At 43.8% G+C, this 21410-nt stretch overlaps 1 long non-coding RNA gene across 1 annotated transcript in view; it reads right to left on the reverse strand.

Moving 5' to 3' along the window:
- Positions 1-457: 457 nt before the first annotated feature.
- The window catches only part of LOC311029005, a 37801-nt gene continuing 16848 nt past the window's right edge, over positions 458-21410 (reverse strand). Inside the window, exons 2-3 of the long non-coding RNA XR_014598831.1 lie at positions 2878-3002; positions 458-569 (exon numbers count right to left, since the gene is read on the reverse strand). This is a non-coding gene — a long non-coding RNA (uncharacterized lncRNA). The remainder of the gene's footprint in view (positions 570-2877; positions 3003-21410) is intronic.

Here is a 21410-nt window from a genome sequence, read left to right on the forward strand (position 1 = left end):
GGAGGGTTATGGCCTGAAGAGAGATCCTGGGTACCTGCTCAACATATCTTGAGTTCCTGCCTTATCAGAGACTTCCACCCGACTAAGCATTTACAGGCTTATGACTTTTAAAATGCTTGTTTTCTGAATGGAGTCTGGGACACACCATTAGTTTGTATTCCTGATGGTCCCAATAGTATGGTACCTGCGTAATGTAGAAAAAGGAGTAGCGTCATTTTGGTATGGACTTGGTACTGATGTATCCTGGTGACATCCCTCACTGCACTTCACTTTTGTTCAGCAAGAGCTGTGTATTTGTTGACATCTCTGCAAACGGCCCCAGGATCCAAACAGGTACATCGAAAAACAGAAAATCAATATGATATGGTGGCAGGCCACCAATAATGAATCAGTGTGTGGTTAAGGCAGATCTCCGGCAGACAATTATGAGTGTGACTGTCTTACCACCATGTCTTACCATCTTCAAGCTGTCGTCATAGTGATGAGCCAACTCATTCAACTGCACTGCAAGTTCTGTAGCTTCCTGTTTGACTGCTCGCCTCAAGTCCTCAATGTCCTCAACCATCTCCCTACACAGAAGAGAATGATTTGCTGTTTTGATGCCAACATGTTATTCAGCTGAGCAAAAGTGACTGGGGGAACAGATAAAAGTTCACTTCATAAACATTGAGTATACAGGGCAGCCACATAGAAACAGAGAACCACACACACTCTCATTCACACCTATGGGCAATCTTCCCCATCCTGCATGTGTTTGGACCATGGGGGGAACCTGGAGAGGACCAAGTTAAGTGTCATTTTTTCTTACTCCCGTGTCAGGGACACATACACTTTATTGCCAAAAGTATTCGCTCACCTGCCTTGACTCGCATATGAACTTAAGTGACAAGTCCCCCCTCCACCAAATTTAACATTTGGCACACTGCAGTCAGAGAAGTACGTTTCTCCTGGCAGACTCGTCCATCAATTTCCAGACAGAGAAGCGTGATTCGTCACTCCAGAGAACACATCTCCACTGCTCTAGAGTCCAGTGGCACTGCTGCATCCAATGCTTTGCATTGCACTTGCTGATGTATGGCTTGGCTATGCAGCTGCTCAGCCATGGAAACCCATTCCATGAAGATCTCTACGCACTGTTCTTGAGCTAATCTGAAGGCCACATAAAGTTCGGAGGTCTGTAGTGATTGACTCTGATTGACCAAAAAGTTGGTGACCTCTGCGCACTATAGTGCTATAGGGCACAGTATAGTGCGCACAGGTCGCAAACTTTATGATGCAGTGGTGTAAAGCATGCCACACTAGACACTAGAGCAGTGGAGACGCGTTCTCTAGAGTGAGCGGTTGCCAGGACAACAGTACTTGTCTGACTGCATTGTGCCACATGTAAAGTTTGGTGGATGGGGGATTAAAATGTGGGGTTGTTTTTCAGGAGCTGGGCTTGGCCCCTTAGTTCCAGTGAAAGGAACGCTGAATGCTTCAGCATACCAAGAGATGTTGGACAATTCCTTTCTCCAAACATTGTGGGAACAGTTTGGGGATGGCCCCTTCCTATTCCAGCTTGTCTGTACACCAGTACAAAAAGCAAGGTCCATAAAGACATGGAGGAGAGAGTTTGGTGTGGATGAACTTGACTGGCCTGCACAGAGTCCTGACCTCAACCCAATAAACACCTTTGGGATTAATTAGAGTGGAGACTGAGAGCCAGGCCTTCCCGTCCAAGGAGGGGGGCTTCCCTCCATGTACACATCAACAAAGTTTTATCAGTCATAGCTGAAATATTAATATTAATAATACTATTGCTGCTTTGTATATGTTGTGAAGTCCCAGGTACACCGGGAATTCAAACCACAACCCATCTGGCTTGATAACATCATCCAGAAGTGCTGGTCTACCACAGCTGATTGATGGGTGTTATCCACAACAAATATTAACCGTAGAATCAAATCATATCGTTCTTACACTGTATGGAATCGATTCGAATCGAATCGGTCTGTAATAAAAGGATATACATATTTGTGTGTGACCTCACAAATATGCTTCTGGAAGAATGGTCAAAAAGTCCCATAAACACACTCCTTAACCTTGTGGAAAGCCTTCCAGAAGAGTTGAAGCTGTTATAGCTGCAAAGGGTGGACCGACGTCATATTAAACCCTATGGATTAAGAATGGGGTGTCACTTAAATTCATATTCGAGTCAAGGCAGATGAGTGAATACTGTACTTTTGGCAATATAGTGTACATTGTTCCAAGTCTGCTTTGCTCCCTCTGAATTTCACTACCATCATCCCCATAGTCAAACAATTCCATTATCTTGGCTTGAATATCTCTCTCTATTGCCAAAATCACCACCGATATCTATAAGGGTTGTACATCTCTCTGTGATAAACGATTCGATATGCATCTAGATATACAGGTTACGATTCGATTCAAAAACGATATCCTTTTATTACAGACCGGTTCGATTCGAATCGATTCCATACAGTGTAAGAACGATATGATTTGATTCTACGGTTTGTTGTTGTAGATAACACCCATCAATCAGCTGTGGTAGACCAGCACCTCTGGATGATGTTATCAAGCCAGGCGGGTTGTGGTTTGAATTCCCGGTGTACCTGGGACTTCACAACATACAAAGCAGCAATATTATTATTAATATTAATATTTCAGCTATGACTGATAAAACTTTGTTGATGTGTACATGGAGGGAAGCCCCCCTTCTTTCAAGCCTGCCTAGCACGAGTTACAAGAGAAAACACAAATGATCACAATCAAACGCATGCAAGTAACACAATGTGAAAATTCACTTTGATGTGAACACAGCATGAGACTACAGTCATAATTAATACAAGTAATAAAAAAAAGTCCAGACAGGAGTACCTGTCCTGGTCAGAGAGACAGCTGTAAACTGCTGCCTGGTCTTCAGAGAGCTGCTCCTCCATGTTGCTAAGTACAGAGCGAAACTGCTGCAGACAAATCATCTCCTCCAACTCACCCAGAGAGAACTGTGGACAAGAGTAACCGTTAAACAACAAATATATATTATTATATATTCACATAATATGGAATGTATGGATCAGCAATGACAGAACAATTTATGTTTTGATGGTAAATGGGCATCAGTTCTGCACAAGACATTGCCATAGTTATCCAATAGAAGAAGTGTTTTGACAAGTTGATGATCAGTCACTTCAAAAAAGAAGCTCATCCAAATGTTTGGCTTCTAGCTAGTTAATGCAATGGGAATTTTGGATGTTTGTAATCTATAATCAGAATCTTTGTCAGGTCAGACGTTGATCCCCATCTCCTTTTTGCAATTGTCATTCTATGACATGGGCGAGCGGTCATAATAAGCTATAAATGCAGTGCATGCCCAAGCCCTTCAATAAAAATAATTGAAAATATTAATCTGGCAGTGTGTTCAATTATACAATACCTTAGTTTTACTGTTTTGGTCTTAAATCCGTGCCTAATCTGTCCCGTTTTGCTTGCGAAAAGCTGGAAAACTGACAGCTTGTTTCGCGCATGCGCACTGTGACACCGACTAGTACAGTTACTGCTAAAGGCTGTGTTTACTGTAGATGAGCATTTTGAATGGCAAAAAAGCTGTCAGTGAAGCAGCTTATCTGCCAACGCGCATGCGCAAAAATGACTTGTTTGAATTGTTCAGCGGGAAACTGTCAGTGGTTCATTCATGTGTAGCCTGGTCAAAATGGCTGAATATATTAATTATATTCAGGCTTTGCGTTCAGTGCCGTTTTCGCGGAGACCTTTTGAGGAAAAGAAAGCTATAATTTCAAGTGGTCGGCCTACTCCTGAAGTAAATATCACAAAGACTGCAAAGAATTCCGTCCGTCACTTTCAAGCTAGCGCGTATGAGAAACATAAATGGCTAGCTAGCCGACCCCCCTCCCGTCAAACGATCCGGTCTGACAGCGACATATTGCCTGTTCATTCATGAAAACCATCTCGAAACACTCTCAGTCAAACAAGGTGGGGAATGAGAAATCTGCGGCGCTACTAGCCTAGTTCGTTTTAAAAACACACCGGCAGCAGCGCCTACTGATCTGAGACGTGTCAGTGAGTTACTGTAAATGCTGTGCGGAAACCAGCTGTGGTCTGTGATTGAGGTGCAGACGGGTGAGTTTGGAGCTGACGAGAGGATCGCGCTGACGACCGTTTCGTTAAATTTTTCTCATTGAAAAACTATACAACTGGCATTTAGATGATGTTCTCCATAAAAAAAATAAGTGAAATACTGTAATAACAATTCGGTTTTAGTAATCAACCGCTTATAGTGATCAAATGTACTCTGGACCAACGTGATCACTACAAGCTGTTTCCACTAACCATATTATATTTTTTATTAAAAAATATAATGCCCCCCCACGGGCGCGCATGGTATTGACACTTCAGCATGACCGCAGTAAACGGTCACCGCTCGCCACTGTTCTATGACCAAAATGATTGCCTGTTTGCGCATAGGTAGGTGATATGAGCATGAGTGCCACATGACATGTGATTAATTTCAGAGGACATGACATCTGTGTTCTGTACATCTTGTCTTCTCCTTAAAAGGGAGATTGCTGCTAGACTCGGGATCGTTCATGCTGTCAGGCGCAAACTATTTTTGTCTGCAGATGAAAATACTTTGTCGAATAAACCTCGGAGAAAAAGCTGATCCTGGTTGTTGATCTTTATTGGGCAGATTCATTTTTTCCACAACATTAACTTAAGTTTCAGGCAGATGGATCAAGATCAAGACAATTAAAGAAAAAACACCACAACAAACATGGTGAGTTGAATAGAGAGCAGAGGAAAGAGTCAGCATTTAAGAGATACAGAAGACTGAATGTTGCAAAGATAAGATAATCCCATGGCATGGAAATTTGCAGTATTACAGCAGCAAAAGGGAAAAGTGCAACAAGAGGCATCAGGAAAAAATTAAAATAAAATAACCATGTAAAATTTCAAAAAGTCCAGTTATCTTAGCACTAGTTATATATGTGTCAATAAATCCATCCATCCATTGTTTACCACTTATCCTGTATTCAGGGTCGCGAGTCATCAATTAACCTACCCCCATCCTGCATGTCTTTGGACTGTGGGAGGAAGCTGGAGAACCCGAAGAGAACCCACGCTTACATGGGGAGAACATGCAAACTCCACACAGAAGGAACCCGGGCCGACCCGGGAATCAAACCTGGGACTCTCTTGCTGTGAGGCGAGAGTGCTACCCACTACACCACCGTGCATCAACGTTTTGATTCTTATGAACATTGAATATAATATGTTAATGTTAGCCTTGTTAGCACTGCTAAACATTTGTATCTAAGCCTAACCCTGTCATTACATGAGATTGTAAATGTTTTGAAAAAGGATCTTTTTAATTAATGTGCATCGTGCATAAGTGTGAATAAACATAAAAAACATTTGCATTATGTTCCTCTGCTGATTAAGCGTACTAAAGCAGACATGTCTTCTTAGGAAATGTGTTTATTTTGACAAAAACAACAATAAAATACACAAAATATTAAAATCACAAAATGTTTAAAACTGTGTATAGCACAGTGTGTGCAATGTCAATGATCGGAGTGTGTTTGATGTTAAGTCATCTGCGGGGTCGGGCCTCCATGCAATACCATCTACAAACCAAAACAAGAGAACAGTGGTTTAATCACAAACTTGTCCACTACACTCTATAGAGTACAGTGTCAGCTTTTTGGAAAGCCAGATGTTAAGTTACGTTGGTAGTATGTTAATGCTACCCATTTTTAGCAATATCATGCTAGCTGGCTAGCAAGCTGGTCAGTGTCAGCTTTTTGGAAAGCCAGATGTTAAGTTACGTTGATAGTACGTTAACGCTACACATTTTAAGCAATATCATGCTAGCTGGCTAGCAAGCTGGTCAGTTTACATTACCCAAGCAAGTATAGCTACTAATTGCTGTTGCAAAACATTCAAAAAGCAAAACTTACAAAGATCAGTAACGTAAGTAGGACTCTGCAGCATATCATCCACCATCTCCTCAAGCATTAATCTCGCCCCCAGCCCCTGACATAAGCAGGACTTGGTTCGAGAACGTTTCAAAAAGTTTTCCTGGCCATCAAAACTCGAAGAACTGGATCAAGATTAGGCACCTGCTCCGAACAGGCTCTCAAAATGCCTTGGTCGAAAAGGGGTATTAGTGTCCCCAAGGTCAGAATTAAACCCGCTGAGGCAGGACTAGGCTTCTGTACCTGGAAAAAACAAACTCCAGGTCTCAGACAGCTCCACAAGATCCACATGCAAATGAGACATTGATATGCTAATAGTGCTTTGAAGGGCCTCCATCTCCAGAACTATGGAAACATGACAATAAACTGTTAAGACATCAAAGAGCTGATGTTGTGACTCACTGAAAGATGGACACATAACCACTCACTGATCACAAATGTATTAATTAAAATTTATTTCAAGTACTGTGTTTAATTTTTCCTTTTTCAAACAGTTAATTGTCATTTAGTTATATCAAAGAGTACATAAGAACCCCTAAACACAGACACACACACACACACACACACGTACAAACAAGAAAAATAAGACGTTTACTTCTTCATAAATGAAAATATTTTACAGGGCTGAAAGTATTCCGGCACTGTGCCGGATTTCCAGCGTAAAGGGTAAAAATATCACTTTCGAGTTGTCTCTTGCATAGATTTAGTGTCTTGCATAGTCCCACAATGGCTTTCTAAAAGAGGATACATTTATGAAATAAATATGTTAAATAAATGTGTGAAATGTGCAGGTGGAAGCTTGAGGAAACTGGTTGGGATGACTGGGTTGGGATGGTTTGTGTATTTAAATGTTAAAAGGCCAGGGGCCTAATTTATAAAGCTTGCGTACGCACTAATGGTGCTGGAAACATGCGTATGGCACTTTCCACGCAAAGGTTGTGATCTATAAAAACCAAACTTGACAGCAAAGTGTGCGTACCTGTAAGCGAACACTGGGACATGCATACGCACATTCTGGAGACTGGAGGGGAATCAGCTACACAGATGGAGCTGTGGTGAACTCATTATTTAGAGGCCAGAACAAACAAAAAAAGCAGTGTGCATGGCAAGTAGTTCTTCTCACATTTACTTTCTACAATCTGTTTTTCCGGGCCTCCGCCTCCCGATCTCGTGTCTCGATCTCATTTCCCGAGAAGTTTTGCTCTTTTCTGGCCTGTCACCATGACTCACCACACCGATAACAATTGCATGGCGGCTCATTAATATATGGATTAGCATGCATGAGATGCTTTGCATTGGCCGTCATGGTCAAAATGGGAGTGTACAGGGCGGGATAAGAGGCGGATTCAGGTACGCACAGTTGCAGGGAACATTGCTAACAGGTGTATGCACAGTTTTATAAATCTGAATTTTTTTTTGGCATACACCAACTTTGGCTTTTGGGCGTATGTTCCATTTTAGTAAGGATCCTACGCACAGTTTTATAAATGAGGCCCCTGATCTGTTGTGAAGAGAATTTTGGTCTTAATTCAGACATAGGAGAAGTGTTATAAGTGAGATAATTCTGAGATAATTGTGCATTGGTAGATGGATAGGGCAGAAAAGGACAAGATTGTTGGAGGAGACGCACTGCATGAAAAGTGGGATTTTCGTCAGTTAGCGGCCCTGTAAATTGACGTGGAAGTTCAGGTTTACGACTGCAAACGGCAATTTGCAGGAAACACCGAAAACTGACGTAAATTGCCGGGAATTGACGTGGGCCTTGCTTGGCAGTTGTCCCCCCATGACCCCCCTCCCCGTAATCCTAGGGGAGGCTTTAACATGTAAATGAAAATGCTGTGAGCTATACAAATGCAAATCAGGGTAGCAGGGGGAGTTTTCCCCCAGGTGACATTTTTCTGAAAGGTGTTAACTTCATTTCATCTTCATTCAAAGATATAACTTCATTTCATCTTCATTCAAAGATACACAAAACAATTTGCTTCAACAATTACTTTTAATCAGGCTTTGCCACAAAGGTAAAATGTACATTCATGCAAACAACATCACAGTCTCCTAGAGCTCAACCACTGTGCATAGTGGCATGACTACAGTGACCCTTTCTTTGGTCTTGCTTAAATGCACAGTGGATGTGTTAACCACACATCTCCCAGCAATGCGCTCAACAGGCAGAAATGATGCTGGGTATGACGTGTCTGTTCCCTGCAAGCTCCAAACTTCTATTGGCTTTCCATAAAAATGTCTGTCCGGATGGGGATGAAGCCAGGAAACTTGCGCAGTAACATGTTTAAATGCAGTACCTTTTGACACAACATTAACAACTATAAACTGCTTTATAATGGCTGGTCGTAGTTCTGCTAGAGGGTCAAGGATGGGTTCATAGATCATAGATCTCGGCTGTGTTCGAAATGCCATACTAACGTCCTACTCGTACTTAATTGTGACGTACATTTGAGTACGTAGTGCGTTCACATACAATAGTATGTGAATTTGTGCACGCGAGAAATGCCCGGATGTATACTGCATTGGCAAGAATTTCTGAGTACAGCGGACCTTGCTAAATCTACTCAACTTCCCAAAATGCATTGCGGCTCGTCTGACTTCACAAGTTTTGGATAATGGCGGACGACTGCGGTGATTCTGGCGAGGAGCCCGACACAAACCGCGTACACATGTAAGTATACTGTAACATGATTGTTATGTTTCCAGCTGACTTTTAAATCGTATTGATAATGAACGTTACTTTATTGTTGTTGGCATTGTACGTTAACGTTACGAATCGAAGGTCCTGACAGCCGGCTAGCCTACTGACGCTAATTTACCACAGAGGTTAGCGAGCGCAAGCGAAGCGGAAAATGTGCCGTTTTTACCGACGTTAACTTATAATATAGTGCTTATGTTAAACCGTGGTTATATATTTACTAACGGTGATTAATAACGCCGTGCACCGTTGTCCGTTAAAGGGACGGATGCAGACACCGGGCACCTCATTCAGTGGAGGGAACGAGGAGGAGACGTTCACGTTCACCGGCAGCAGGGATGCTGCTCTGAGAGGCTTCACTTAAGAAAATGTGGTTTAAATGTTATAATTCTTATATCCAGGACTGCTGGAGACTCTCAGGATGATTGCGGTAAGAATATGTTCAGTGACTGCTAGCTAAGCTAAAATTAGCAAACCAAGCCCAAGCTAAAAGTAGCTTAAAAGCTAATAGTCCAAGCTAAAAGTAGCATAGTAGCCTTGTAAAAGAACAAGAGAGAGGAACCAGTGTAACGTTAAGTTGCTTTGTTAAGTGTATGTTGTTGGTCTTTTACAGGAAGCAGTACGCCGTCTTCACAACTCGGAGACGAATTGTAGGCGCTACGAACCGGAGCAAGGGTACGATTTAAAGAATAGGCTTTCATTCTGCTGTATAAGGAAATAGATGCGTTAACAGTAGATACCTATCTTAACTGTTCATTTTGTTTTCACAGACGAACCTCGCCTCATAACGAAGCTGTGACCTCTTACTTGCTCGGAGCTTTGTCCGCAAGTCCGGATTTCTATTACGCTGATAGTGACGCCATTGTGTGTAAGTAACTTTTACTGTTTTCTTCTTCCTTGTTTTAATTTTACTGTGACTTAAGTTTTCTTATTCATATCACTCATTTAATTGTTTTCCAGCTGCCTGTAAGACATACTATGAAACGGTACGCAGGAGCTTCAGACACACACAGCCTGATCTCGCATCGCAGGCGGAAGCTGTGAAGAGGTCAGCTCGGAGTCGTTCCAGGAGAAAGAGGGTAAGACTTATTAGATTCATTAGATCCGTTTTTGGTCAATGTGACCAAACCTACCTAAACCTATTTTTCAGGTGCATTAATAGATGTGTTGTGTCCATGCGCAGTGCATCGCGCAGTACTGATTGTCTTTATTGATTGTTTTACAGCTGCTGGAAGCGAGACGGAGTGTGCTTGCTGGCGATGAGGCAGACCGTTGGAAGAGCGCCACCACAGACATGATGTCTGATGAGGAGGACGGCGTCGTTGGCGGGGTGTCTGGATGGATTGTGCGACCTCCATCCTCTCGTAGCCAGGAGCTCACCGAGCTCTGTGCGACTCTACAGTCGCGATTAGAGAAGACTCCCAAGTACAGGGCCACGCACCGCAGGCGGCTGTAAAATTGACCAAATTCGGACAGAATGTCGCCAGTTCATTTGTTTGTTGTGTGGGCAAATTTGTACAGTTGTGTGTTGTGTTGTCAATAAAGCTCTTTCTTTGAATACTTCCTCCTGGCAATTTTTCCTTTCTTCAATAAATTCATTCATATTTATATTTATAAATATATAAATAAATAAAAATAAATATATGTGTGTATATATATGTATAAATATACATATATATATATATATATATATATATATATATATATATATATATATAAACATATATATATATGTGTGTATATATATATATATATGTATATATATATAGTGATAAATCTGCTAACCAATCACTAGTGATTATTCTTGTTTAAAAGACCCAGTGTGACCAATAGTAACACATCTGCCAACGGGGGTGGGGTTTACATTTATAATGACTAATCAGGTTGACCAATAGTGATAGATCTGCCAACGTGGGTTGGCTTTACATTTATAATGACCAGATCTGCCAACCAATCACGAGCGATTATACTTGTTTAAAACTAGTGGTTTCATCCAATCCTGAGTGAGGATATTCAAGCCATCTCTGGCCAGGCGGGGTTTCGCCGCTATTCATATGCTAATTAGAGCCTTCGCTGTGGTTCGTTTCCGACAATTTTCGGCACAGACGAACGCGGCGTTCGCAGCCTGTAAATTGTCGTTAACTCCCGAAAATTAGGGAGATTTTCGGGCGTTTACAGGGACGAAAATCCGACTTTTCATGCAGTGACGAGAGTCCATGGCAGGGAAAAAACACATATACACATCAGCTTTTTGTTTTTGATTTTTTGTTGGTTTTGTTGTTTTCAGAGTTTCCAGGTGCAGGGAAAGAGAGAGAGAAAAAAAACACACCAGCGTTTTTTTGTTTTTTTTATGTTTTTTTTTACGTTTTTGTTTGTTGTTGTTGTTTGATTTTGTTGCTGTGTATTTTAATGGGGTTAAATCAACCAAGCTTGTGTTAATAACTGGACTCTCTCAAGGCTGTGTTTTATCGCCAATCCTATTCTCTATATACACTAACAACATCTTGGGCCCTAGTTTCGTGGCGCGGCGCAGGGTGGCAGAGCCAGCACAATGCAAGTTTCGACCCACGCAGCCTTGCGCACCGTCAGTTTGGCAGTTTGGTGGATCGCCTGCGCCAAGATGGGTGTGGCGGCGCAGCAGGGGGAGGCGTCACAGATTCAGCTTGGCGTAGCGGAAGTTTCGTGGCAAAAAGCCTCGCCGAGACTGCGCTGAAAGCTCGCCAGCTCCAACCTGGTCTACTTTCGGCGTAAGGCGCAAGGCGTAAATAAAGTCCATTCATTTCAGTTTCCACAGTTCCAGGCACATTTAAATGCAATAAATATTCACAACAAACACTATTTAATGCAACTAATTGAATCAACACGTGAATTTATATCTATATAGATTGTCCCGTCACATCTGACGTCAGATCAAAGGCGGATGGCACGCGTAACGGAAACTCAGCCTCTCGGACCAAAACATCTCCCTCTCTCTCTCCTGTTTTTTATAATATGGACATTGGGGTCCATCGGGTTGTCAAGTGACGGAACTTGCACTGAACCTCCCCTAACGCATTAAAGGTGAGGAGAGGAGCTCCTTTGATTGGTGAAGATCTGAATCGGCTGTATTAATCCCAGTCCACGCCTCGTCTCCTCCTCGTCTCCCACTCACGCCTTCTTCTCCTCCCTCTTTCCCCCTTGTGCGGGTGGGCGAGACGGGAGGTGTGCCTGCGCGAGCCTGCGCGGTGCACGAAACTTGCAAAGTCCAGGCGGACACACCCCGTTGGCGCGGTGCAGGTGCGCTGAAAGCTGACTGCGCCTGGTCTACGAACCTAGGGCCCCTTGTGTCACAGTAAAGGTATGGCACTTTTGTATGTAAGTATGTTGATGACATTACCCTAGTGGCACACATGCTTAACTCTGATGCCCCAACACGCTACCAGGAAGAAGTAAACAACCTGGCCCAAACTTGTTGAGCTCTGCTTGGAGCTTAACATTGCAAAGACCAAGGAGCTATGCTGTGGGGGCAGGGACAAGGCAACACCCCTGTTCCAACCACTCAGCATCCAGGGCCAGCTAGTGGAGCAGCTACAGGCCTTCAAGTACCTGGGCACAGAAATGGACACCACCCTTTCCTTCTCACAACACACAACAACGCCTCCACATGCTCAGGAAACACAGAACCAACTCACTGTCAAACACAAAACAAAACTCACACGCATAGTGAATCAGGCTTCCAAAATAACCGGCTCCCCCCAACTCCCCCTATCTGAGCTGTACAGGCGTGCCATGCTCAGGAATGCCAACCTGATCACAGAGGACTCCTCCCACCCCCTCCATCACTCCTTCCAGCTGCTACCATCAGGCAGGCATTTCTCTGTACCACTGGCCCGGAAAAACACCTACCAGAAATCCTTCATCCCCTCTGCCATAGCCGTACTGAACAGCACAAAATGAACATTACAGTCAGCTCATAACTCAATAACCATGTGTGTTTTTATACTGGAGCAATGTCAAATACAATTTTCTGTAACCTTGTTTTCAGACAATAAAGCATTGTCTTTTCTTATCTATATTATCTTTTTTATGGTTTTGATTTTTTTTGGAAGACACGTTAAGACAGTTGTAGACTTGTAGCGGACAGTAGATTGGGTTCAGGGCAGATTAAGAACTAGGAAAGATAAGGATCCAGACCCCTTCCCCCAGAGAAATAGAAACCAAAGCTACAAAATTATGCTCCTCGTCCCAAAATACCCAGTGACCTTGGTGAAATATTTCTGTCGCATGGCAATGCATGTTGATGAAAAAGAAAGAAAGAAAGAAAAGAAAAAAATATAAGTAAGATAACCAAGAAATGGCAAGAAAATGGATGGTTGAGTGCCTGAGTCCGTAGGGCTGTTCCATGGTCAAATTGTAAAGTGCACGAGGGCTCGCTCGTGGACTTTTTGAGCACTTTGTGCCCACTTTCCATGAATCGATGCTGACTTTTCCTGAGTGAATAAAACCTGGCCAGTAAAAAAAACAAAAAAATAGTCTTTTTTTTTTTTTAAGGAAGAAACCTCAGAGAGACACTGAGGAGGGATCCCTCTATCAGGTGTTGCCACAATGCCGCCTAGGCGGCCAACAGCATTGTGGCAACACCTGATAGAGGGATCCCTCCTCAGTGTCTCTCTGAGGTTTCTTCCTTTTTAACATTTATTTTATCTGATGGAGGGTCCTGGGAAATACATTATATTGCCAAAAGTATTCACTCACCCATCCAAATAATTGAAATCAGGTGTTCCAATCACTTCCATGGCAACAGGTGTTTTAAAAACAAGCATCTAGGCATGCAGACTGTTTCTACAAACATCTGCGAAAGAATGGGTCAATCTCAGGAGCTCAGTTAATTCCAGCATGGTACTGTGATAGGATGCCACAAGTCCAGTTGTGAAATCTTCTCCAGCTGGCAATCTGATGGACAGGTCTGGGTTTGGCAATTGCCAAGAGTCTTGTCTGACTGCATTGTGTCAAGTGGAAAGTTTGGTGGAGGGGGGATTATAGTGTTGGGTTGTTTTCAGGAGCTGGGCTTGGCCCCTTAGTTCCAGTGAAAGGAGCAAAGAGATGTTCGACAATTCCTGCTCCCAACTTTGTGGGCACATTTTGGTGATGGCCCCTTCCTGTTCCACCATGACTGTGCACCAGTACACAAATCAAGGTCCATAAAGACATGGATGAGAGAGTTTGGTGTGGATGAACTTGTCTGGTCTGAGTCCTGCCCTCAACCTGATAGGACACCTTTGGGATGAATTAGAGTGGAGACTGAGAGCCAGGCCTTCCCGTCCAACATCAGTGTGTGACCTCACAAATACGCTTCTGTAAGAATGGTCAAAATGTCCCATAAACACACTCCTAAACCTTGTGGAAAGCCTTTACAGAAGAGTTGAAGCTGTTATAGCTGCAAAGGGTGGACCGACGTCATATTAAACCCTATAGATAAACAATGGGATGTCGCTTAAGTTCATATGGGAGTCAAGGCAGGTGAGCGATTACTTTTGGCAATATAGTGTATATGTCACAGTTGAGCAAATGTTATCAATAACTGTAATAAGATGGACTACTGTCAACAAATCAGATATTTTGGGGGGTTTATTGACATTAAAACTATTAATAAGTGTGGGCCATCCTCCCCTGTATGTCACAAACTGCTGGATCTAATGTTACCATCTAATTGACATTAGCCTGGAAACATTAACGTTACTATCTATGACTTTTGCTGCCACATGCTACTAAGCTAGTCATACTTGACAAGGACCGACTCTGGCAGGAAGTCTGAACCCAAATGCACGACCCGGAAAGTTTTCAAAGTAAAAGATCTTTTTATTACGATAACAAAATTAATGACAGAGGAAGTCCTGGAAAAACACAGGCAAATGACTAGAAATAACAAAAATACATCTATGGATCTATGAATAAGCATAAACTATTTACAAAACAAAGAACAGAAAAACTCTGGCACTAGTGATTTACAAAATAACAAAGGAATCTAAATCTAAATAAAACTCTATCTACAAAACAGTGAACAGAAAATCTCAGGCCTAAGGCAGAACGCTGATAAGAAAGTACAAATGAAAATCACTCCGATAGTACACAGAGGAGAGCTAAGGTATACAAAGTATCAACAGAAATCAAACAATTATTAGAAGCAAAGTGAACAACCAAAAACAAACCTTCAACTCTAGAACAAGACAAGGGGGTTTCAAGGATGCGAGTTAGCAAGATTCATGATTAGCAAGATTCATGACAAACTGGCACAGGACAAATGGAGACGCTGACAATATATACACATGAGGTAAGGGGAAACAGGTGGAAACAATCAGGGCGGGGCTGGACAATCACAGACGCGGGAACATGAGGGCAGGAAGCAAAAACACCTGAAACGAAAGGGGGACAAAGTTAATACAAAATAAAACAGGAAATGACGAGACAAAAAAGTAACTTGACGGTAGTCGAAACATTACAGTACCCCCCCCTCCCCCTCAATGGACGGCTCCTGACGGCCCAGGCACTTCAGGATGATCATGGTAATAGTAAGAGATGAGAGTCTTGTCCACAATGAATGAAGAGGGGGTCCAGGCTCTCTCCTCGGGTCCATAACCCTCCCAGTCCACCAGGAACTGGCGACCTCTGCCCCTTTTGCGGATTGCCAGCAGCTTCTGTACTTGGTGTACTGGTCCTCCATCCACGATCTGGGGTGGAAGCGGAGGTTTGGACGGCGGCACCAAGGGGCTCTCTTTAGCCGGCTTGATGTGGCTGATGTGAAAGCTGGGGTGGACTCTGGGGGAGCGAGGGAGACGGAGCCTCACGGAGACCGGATTGATGATTTTGGGGATCGGGAACGGCCCCACACAGCGTGGACCCAGCTTCCTGGAAGGGATCTTAAGGAAGAGATTCCTGGTAGACAGCCAAACTTTCTGACCTGGTAAGTATTCTGGAGCGGATCCGCGGTGGCGATCAGCTGCCTCCTTCATGCGAGCCTGGCTCCTCAGCAGTACCTGGCGAGTGGCGTTCCAAACCCGGCGGCATCTCCGGATCAGGGCGTGAGCCGACGGGACCATAACCTCCTTTTTGTTAGCCGGAAAACACGGAGGTTTGTATCCATAAGCACAATGGAAAGGTGAGATACCTGTGGCCGCCGACGGTAGGGAGTTGTAGGCGTATTCAACCCAAGTCAGATGTTTGCTCCAGGAGGAGGGGTTCTGAGTGACAGTGCAGACAGGTTTCCAATACCTGGTTGAGACGCTCTGTTTGTCCATTAGATTCCGGGTGATAGTGACATAATTTCTGCAGTTTCTTTAGCTGTGGGTAACTTAGGCAAGGCTATGAAGTGAGTCATCTTGGAGAACCGATCCACCACTGTCAGGACAGTGGTGTTACCTTCGGAGGGTGGAAGGCCCGTGACGAAATCCACCGAGATCTCAGCCCAGGGTCTAGTGGGGACCTGCACAGGCCGGAGGAGACCGGCCCGCGCTCTGGAAGAGGATTTACTGCGAGCACAAACAGAACAAGCCTCCACATATTCTCTGACATCTCGGATCATACCGAGTATTTTGGTTTTTGGTGGCCATCTCTGTTTGATGACAAACAGGGTACGTTTGACACCAGGATGGCAGGTAAGTAGTGAGGTGTGAGCCCAATTATTCACCTGTGATCTCTTTTCCATAGGAACAAAAAGGCGATTCTCAGGACAACCAGCGGGTGGCTGACTCACACCGCGTGCACTCTTTACCTCATTTTCTATCTGCCAGGAAACAGCTCCTACCACACATTTCAGTGGCAGGATGCTTTTAGGTTCCTTGGCTACAGGCTCCGGGTCAAAGATTCGGGAGAGGGCATCCAGTTTAGCGTTCTTAGCGCCGGGCCTGTAAGACAGGGTGAAATCAAAACGATTTAAGAACAGAGACCATCGTGCTTGACGTGAATTAAGTCGTTTAGCATTACGTATATATTCTAAATTCTTGTGGTCAGTCCAAACAATAAAGGCTTGCCCCCTCCAGCCAGTGACACCACTCCTCCAGCACCAACTTGACCGCCAACAACTCTCTGTTTCATCATAATTCTGCTCAGCCGGGGACAACTTCTTAGAGAGGAAAGCGCAGGGATGGATCTTTCCATCCGAGGCCACTCTCTGGGATAGAACCACTCCTATCCCCACATTCGAGGCATCCACCTCTACCACAAACTGCCTTTCAGGGTCCGGTACGGTGAGTATTGGGGCAGAGGTGAATGCCGTATTGAGGCGCTGGAACACCTCGTCCGCCTGACTGGACCACTGAAAGGGAGTATGAGGAGAGGTTACTGTATGGAGCGGTGCCGCAATGGCACTAAAGTTCCGGGTAAATCGCCAGTAGAAGTTCGCAAAACCCAGGAATTGCTGAACCTTCTTCCGGTTATCCGGAACCGGCAACTCAGCCACTGCCTTTACTTAAGCCGGATCCATCTGGATCTGTCCCGGGGCTATGATGAAGCCCAGGAACGACACCGATTCGGCATGGAACTCACACTTCCTTTCTCTCGGAACATCAAATGTCCTGCTGAGCTGAGCTGTTGTTATTGTGTTTATCCCTTGCCGTCTTGATGAAAAGACTCTTTGGGCCTTAGTTTCGTGGCGGCGCAGGGTGGCGGAGCCGGCGTAATGCAAGTTTCGACCCGCGCAGCCTTGCGCACGGTCAGTTTGGCAGTTTGGTGGATCGCCTGCGCCAAGATGGGTGTGGCGGCGCAGCAGGGGGAGGCGTCACAGATTCAGCTTGGCGTGGCGGAAGTTTCTTGGCAAAAAGCCTCGCAGAGACTTCGCAGAAAGCCCGCCAGCTCCAACCTGGTCTACTCTCGGTGCAAGGCGCAAATAAAGTCCATACATTCAAGGCAAATCACAGCTGGCGGAGTGGAAGGTTGGCTGACGGCGCGCAGTGCGCACACGTCACCGAGACCTCACAGGCAGGTTTCCACAGTTCCAGGCACATTTAAATGCAATAAATATTCACAACAAACACTATTTAATGCAACTAATTGAATCAACACGTGAATTTATATCTATATAGATTGTCCCGTCACATCTGACGTCAGATCAAAGGCGGATGGCACGCGTAACGGAAACTCAGCCTCTCGGACCAAAACATCTCCCTCTCTCTCCTCTTTTTTTTAATATCGGCATTGTTATTATTATGATACGCACGCACAGCGCGTGATGCGCGTGGTGGGAGCGGCGGCGTTGCTTCTGTCATCGGGTTGTGTGACGGAACTTGCACTGAACCTCCCCTAACGCATTAAAGGAGAGGAGCTCATTTGATTGGTGAAGATCTGAATCGGCTGTGTTAATCCCAGTCCACGCCTCGTCTCCTCCTCGTCTCTCACTCACGCCTTCTTCTCCTCCCTCTTTCCCACTTGCGCGGGTGGGAGTGATGGGAGGTGTGCCTGTGCGAGCCTGCGCGAGCCTGCGTGGTGCATGAAACTTCTCCTCCGTTGAATTGTCCTCTGAGGTTGTAAACACAGTAGGCGTCTCCGGCATCACTAAACAAAACCCAGTAAGTACTCAAATGACAGTGGAATTAGGCCCCCTATCTAGAGAACATGCCTGCACCATTAATGCACCCCTTATGGGGTACATCTTGATGTACCTGATACTAATGTTAATACTGTGTTTTCTATGCTACAACAGGTTTCCAGATCAGTGACCTATGCTTGGCAGTTGCCCTCTCCTCAACTTTCTTTAAAACTTCAAACAATCTATGACCATATAACCAAACAACCCATTTCTCCTTTCCTTTCTTGGCTGATTTCTGAAATATCTGACTCTTTGCTCTGGTTTCCCTCACTCCATTGTCTAGCTCATCACGATGCAATTCCAAATTCTGAGTATACTCAAAAAGCTGAGCTAGATGAAAGAGCAACCTCCCTCTTGCATGATAATGATATATATTTTGGTCATGCAGGGATTGCACTCAATGTAAAACTATCTCTCACTCAACAACCTATGTTTCAGAAGGATAACGGTGTTCCCCATATCGCAGTAGCTACTGCTAACAAATGCGACACCTTGGAGCTGGGCAAGATGGTAAAGTTATTCCAATGTTGTAATACTTGTGATATTTGTGATACTGTAGCCAGTTACCCACTGTACAAGGTTGGCTCTTTGGGGTACATCCTGTGTGTCTCTTTTGACCCACAACCTGTTATCTTTTCAACTCTGTCACAGACAGAACCACACCTAGCCCCCCCAGCCTATTTCTCCATCTACAATCTCCTTCTATCTTCTCTCCCAGATCCCCCTGCTTTGTGTTCCTCCCACCCTAATGATGTGGGACTGATTCTTTCTGCTTCTAGTGTAAAAATGAATGTCAACCCAGATAAACCACTCCCAAAGAAATGCCAGTATCCCCTTAAACTTGACGCAGAACTTGGAATTGCACCTGTGATAGAGTCCCTGTTAGAACAAGGCATAATACTACCTACCTCCAGCCTCTGTAACACTCCCATTTTGCCCATACCAAAAAAACAAATAAGACAAGTTATAAGACCTCAGTGCAGTTAATGACTGTGTAAACCCTATTTTTCCTGTAGTTCCAGATCCAACCACTATCCTCTCCTCCTGTTCTGTTCATCCCAGATCCCAGTATTTTTTTATTTCAGTCACGCTGTAGAAACTACCTCCTCCATGGTACTGGGATCTCCACTAAACACTATTTGCCCCCCACTCTGTCTCCCATGTTGTCTTCCGCTCTGAAACGCAACATTTTTCCTCCTCTAGACAGACTTGTTATGAGTTCACCCTTCTTTCCAAACCTAACCTTACTATTGAGCGCTGATCACCTCTTAACTCTGTTTCCCTCCTTCCTTCCCTATTTGATGGCAAGCCATATAGTTGTGAAAGTTGATCTTAGTTGATCATTATGCTCACCCCGTCCCGATCCACTAGACAAACCACTTGCAAAACCTGAGTTAATTTTGTTTGTAGATGGTAGCTCATACCGCTCTCCCACTGGAGCACTTGACTAATTTTTCAAGATTCCATTCATTTTCCCAGAATTTCGTGCTCTCCGTTTTAATTTTTCTAAATTCTGATTTCCATTTAAATTTTTCTAAATTCCATGTTTTCCCATTCAATTTTTCCCAAATTCCGTACTTTCCGTTTTAATTTTTCTAAATCCCATGTTTCTGTTTAATTTTTCTAAATTCTGTTTTCCAGTTTAATTTTTCTAAATTCTGTGTTTTCCATTTTATTGTTTTTTCCTAAATTCCATGGTTTCTGTTTTCCATTTTTCGGACTTCTGTGTTTTCCGTTTTAATGTTTCTAAATTTTGTTTTCCGTTCTCATTTTTCAAAATTCTGTTTTCCGTTTTTATTTTTGAAATTCTATTTTCCGTTTTCATTTATAGAAATTCTGTATTTTACAATTTTATAGCATTTTTTTCATCAAATAGTGTCTAATCGTGTAGGTGGTAAATCAAAATAAAGACAATTCTAGCAGCCCCCTGCCCCCGACTTTCGCCGTGTCTAAAATCAGCGTATCTGTCGATCCACTCGCCGCTATTTATGTTTCACTTTTCAGACATGCTGGATGAGGCGGTGTTCCCGTTGATTACACTAAAACACAATTTTTTTGCTTAGGTATCGTAATAAACTCTTATAATGTTTGAGAAAACATTGATTTTCAGATTTTGACAAATTCCACGAAATTCCACGTTTTGCAGGTACTCTTGTCAGATTCTGCGTTTCAGTCTATGCGCATAGTGGGAAACAGAGAGCCCTACACTTGACTCAGGTTATGCAATTGGTCCCCTATTTGAGACCCCAGAATTTCACCCACCCCGCCCCCCCAACCTCCATTACGTCCCTAAATTCAAACAATTTTATCGACACAAACCAAGAAGCGCATTCCCCCCGTGAGGACTCTTTTGTAAATATGCTGATTGACTTTGTACAAAGTCATATGTTCACATGTTATTAGGGCCCGAGTGCCGACAACGTCGAGCTGCGAAGCCCTATTGTTATTCGAATGTTTATTATTCTTACACGACTTCGACCTGCGTTTTGGGGGCCTGAGCGTGAAAAAAAACGAACGAAAATTGAAGTGTCTATAGGGTCTGGCGAAAAATTTGAGAATTTGGCGTCTTCGCATTCGGCCACGAAAAAGTTGCTCGCTAGCGCCACCTAGAGTGGAGAATCGCCAGCCCCGCCGCATTGTAACTCCGATTGACATGAAACTTTGCACACATGTGCAAACAAGTGTCCTCTACAAAAAATCCTCTTGGAGTACCAAAGTCCGCCTACCGAAATTTTCCGCCATCTTGGATTTTATGAAAAACAGGAAGTTGCGCATTTCTCGGAAACCGTTGGTCCGATTTGGACGAAATTTGGTACACATACTCTTTAGACCTAGCTGAGGGGGTGGTATATGCAAATATGCATGTTATCAGAAGATATCGGCCAATGAACATTAGAGGGTGTGGCTACCAAAATGCAATTAGCAAAACTCTATAACCTTTGCCCCAAAAATTACGAAACTCGAAAACTATGTTGCAATAGCTTAAAAGAACATGCATGTCAAGTTTCATTAAAATTGGGTAATGTTTGGCGCTGCCACAAATTTCCAAAAAGTGCCACTTTTGGCCGTGTTTGACTGTTTTGGGCCTTTCACAGGGGTCGTACAAAATCGAACTTGTACTATACCGTTGATCCGATTGATACCAAAATTGGATATG

The sequence above is a fragment of the Eutrigla gurnardus genome, assembly GCF_963514095.1.
Source record: "Eutrigla gurnardus genome assembly, chromosome: 18".
NCBI lineage: Eukaryota > Metazoa > Chordata > Actinopteri > Perciformes > Triglidae > Eutrigla > Eutrigla gurnardus.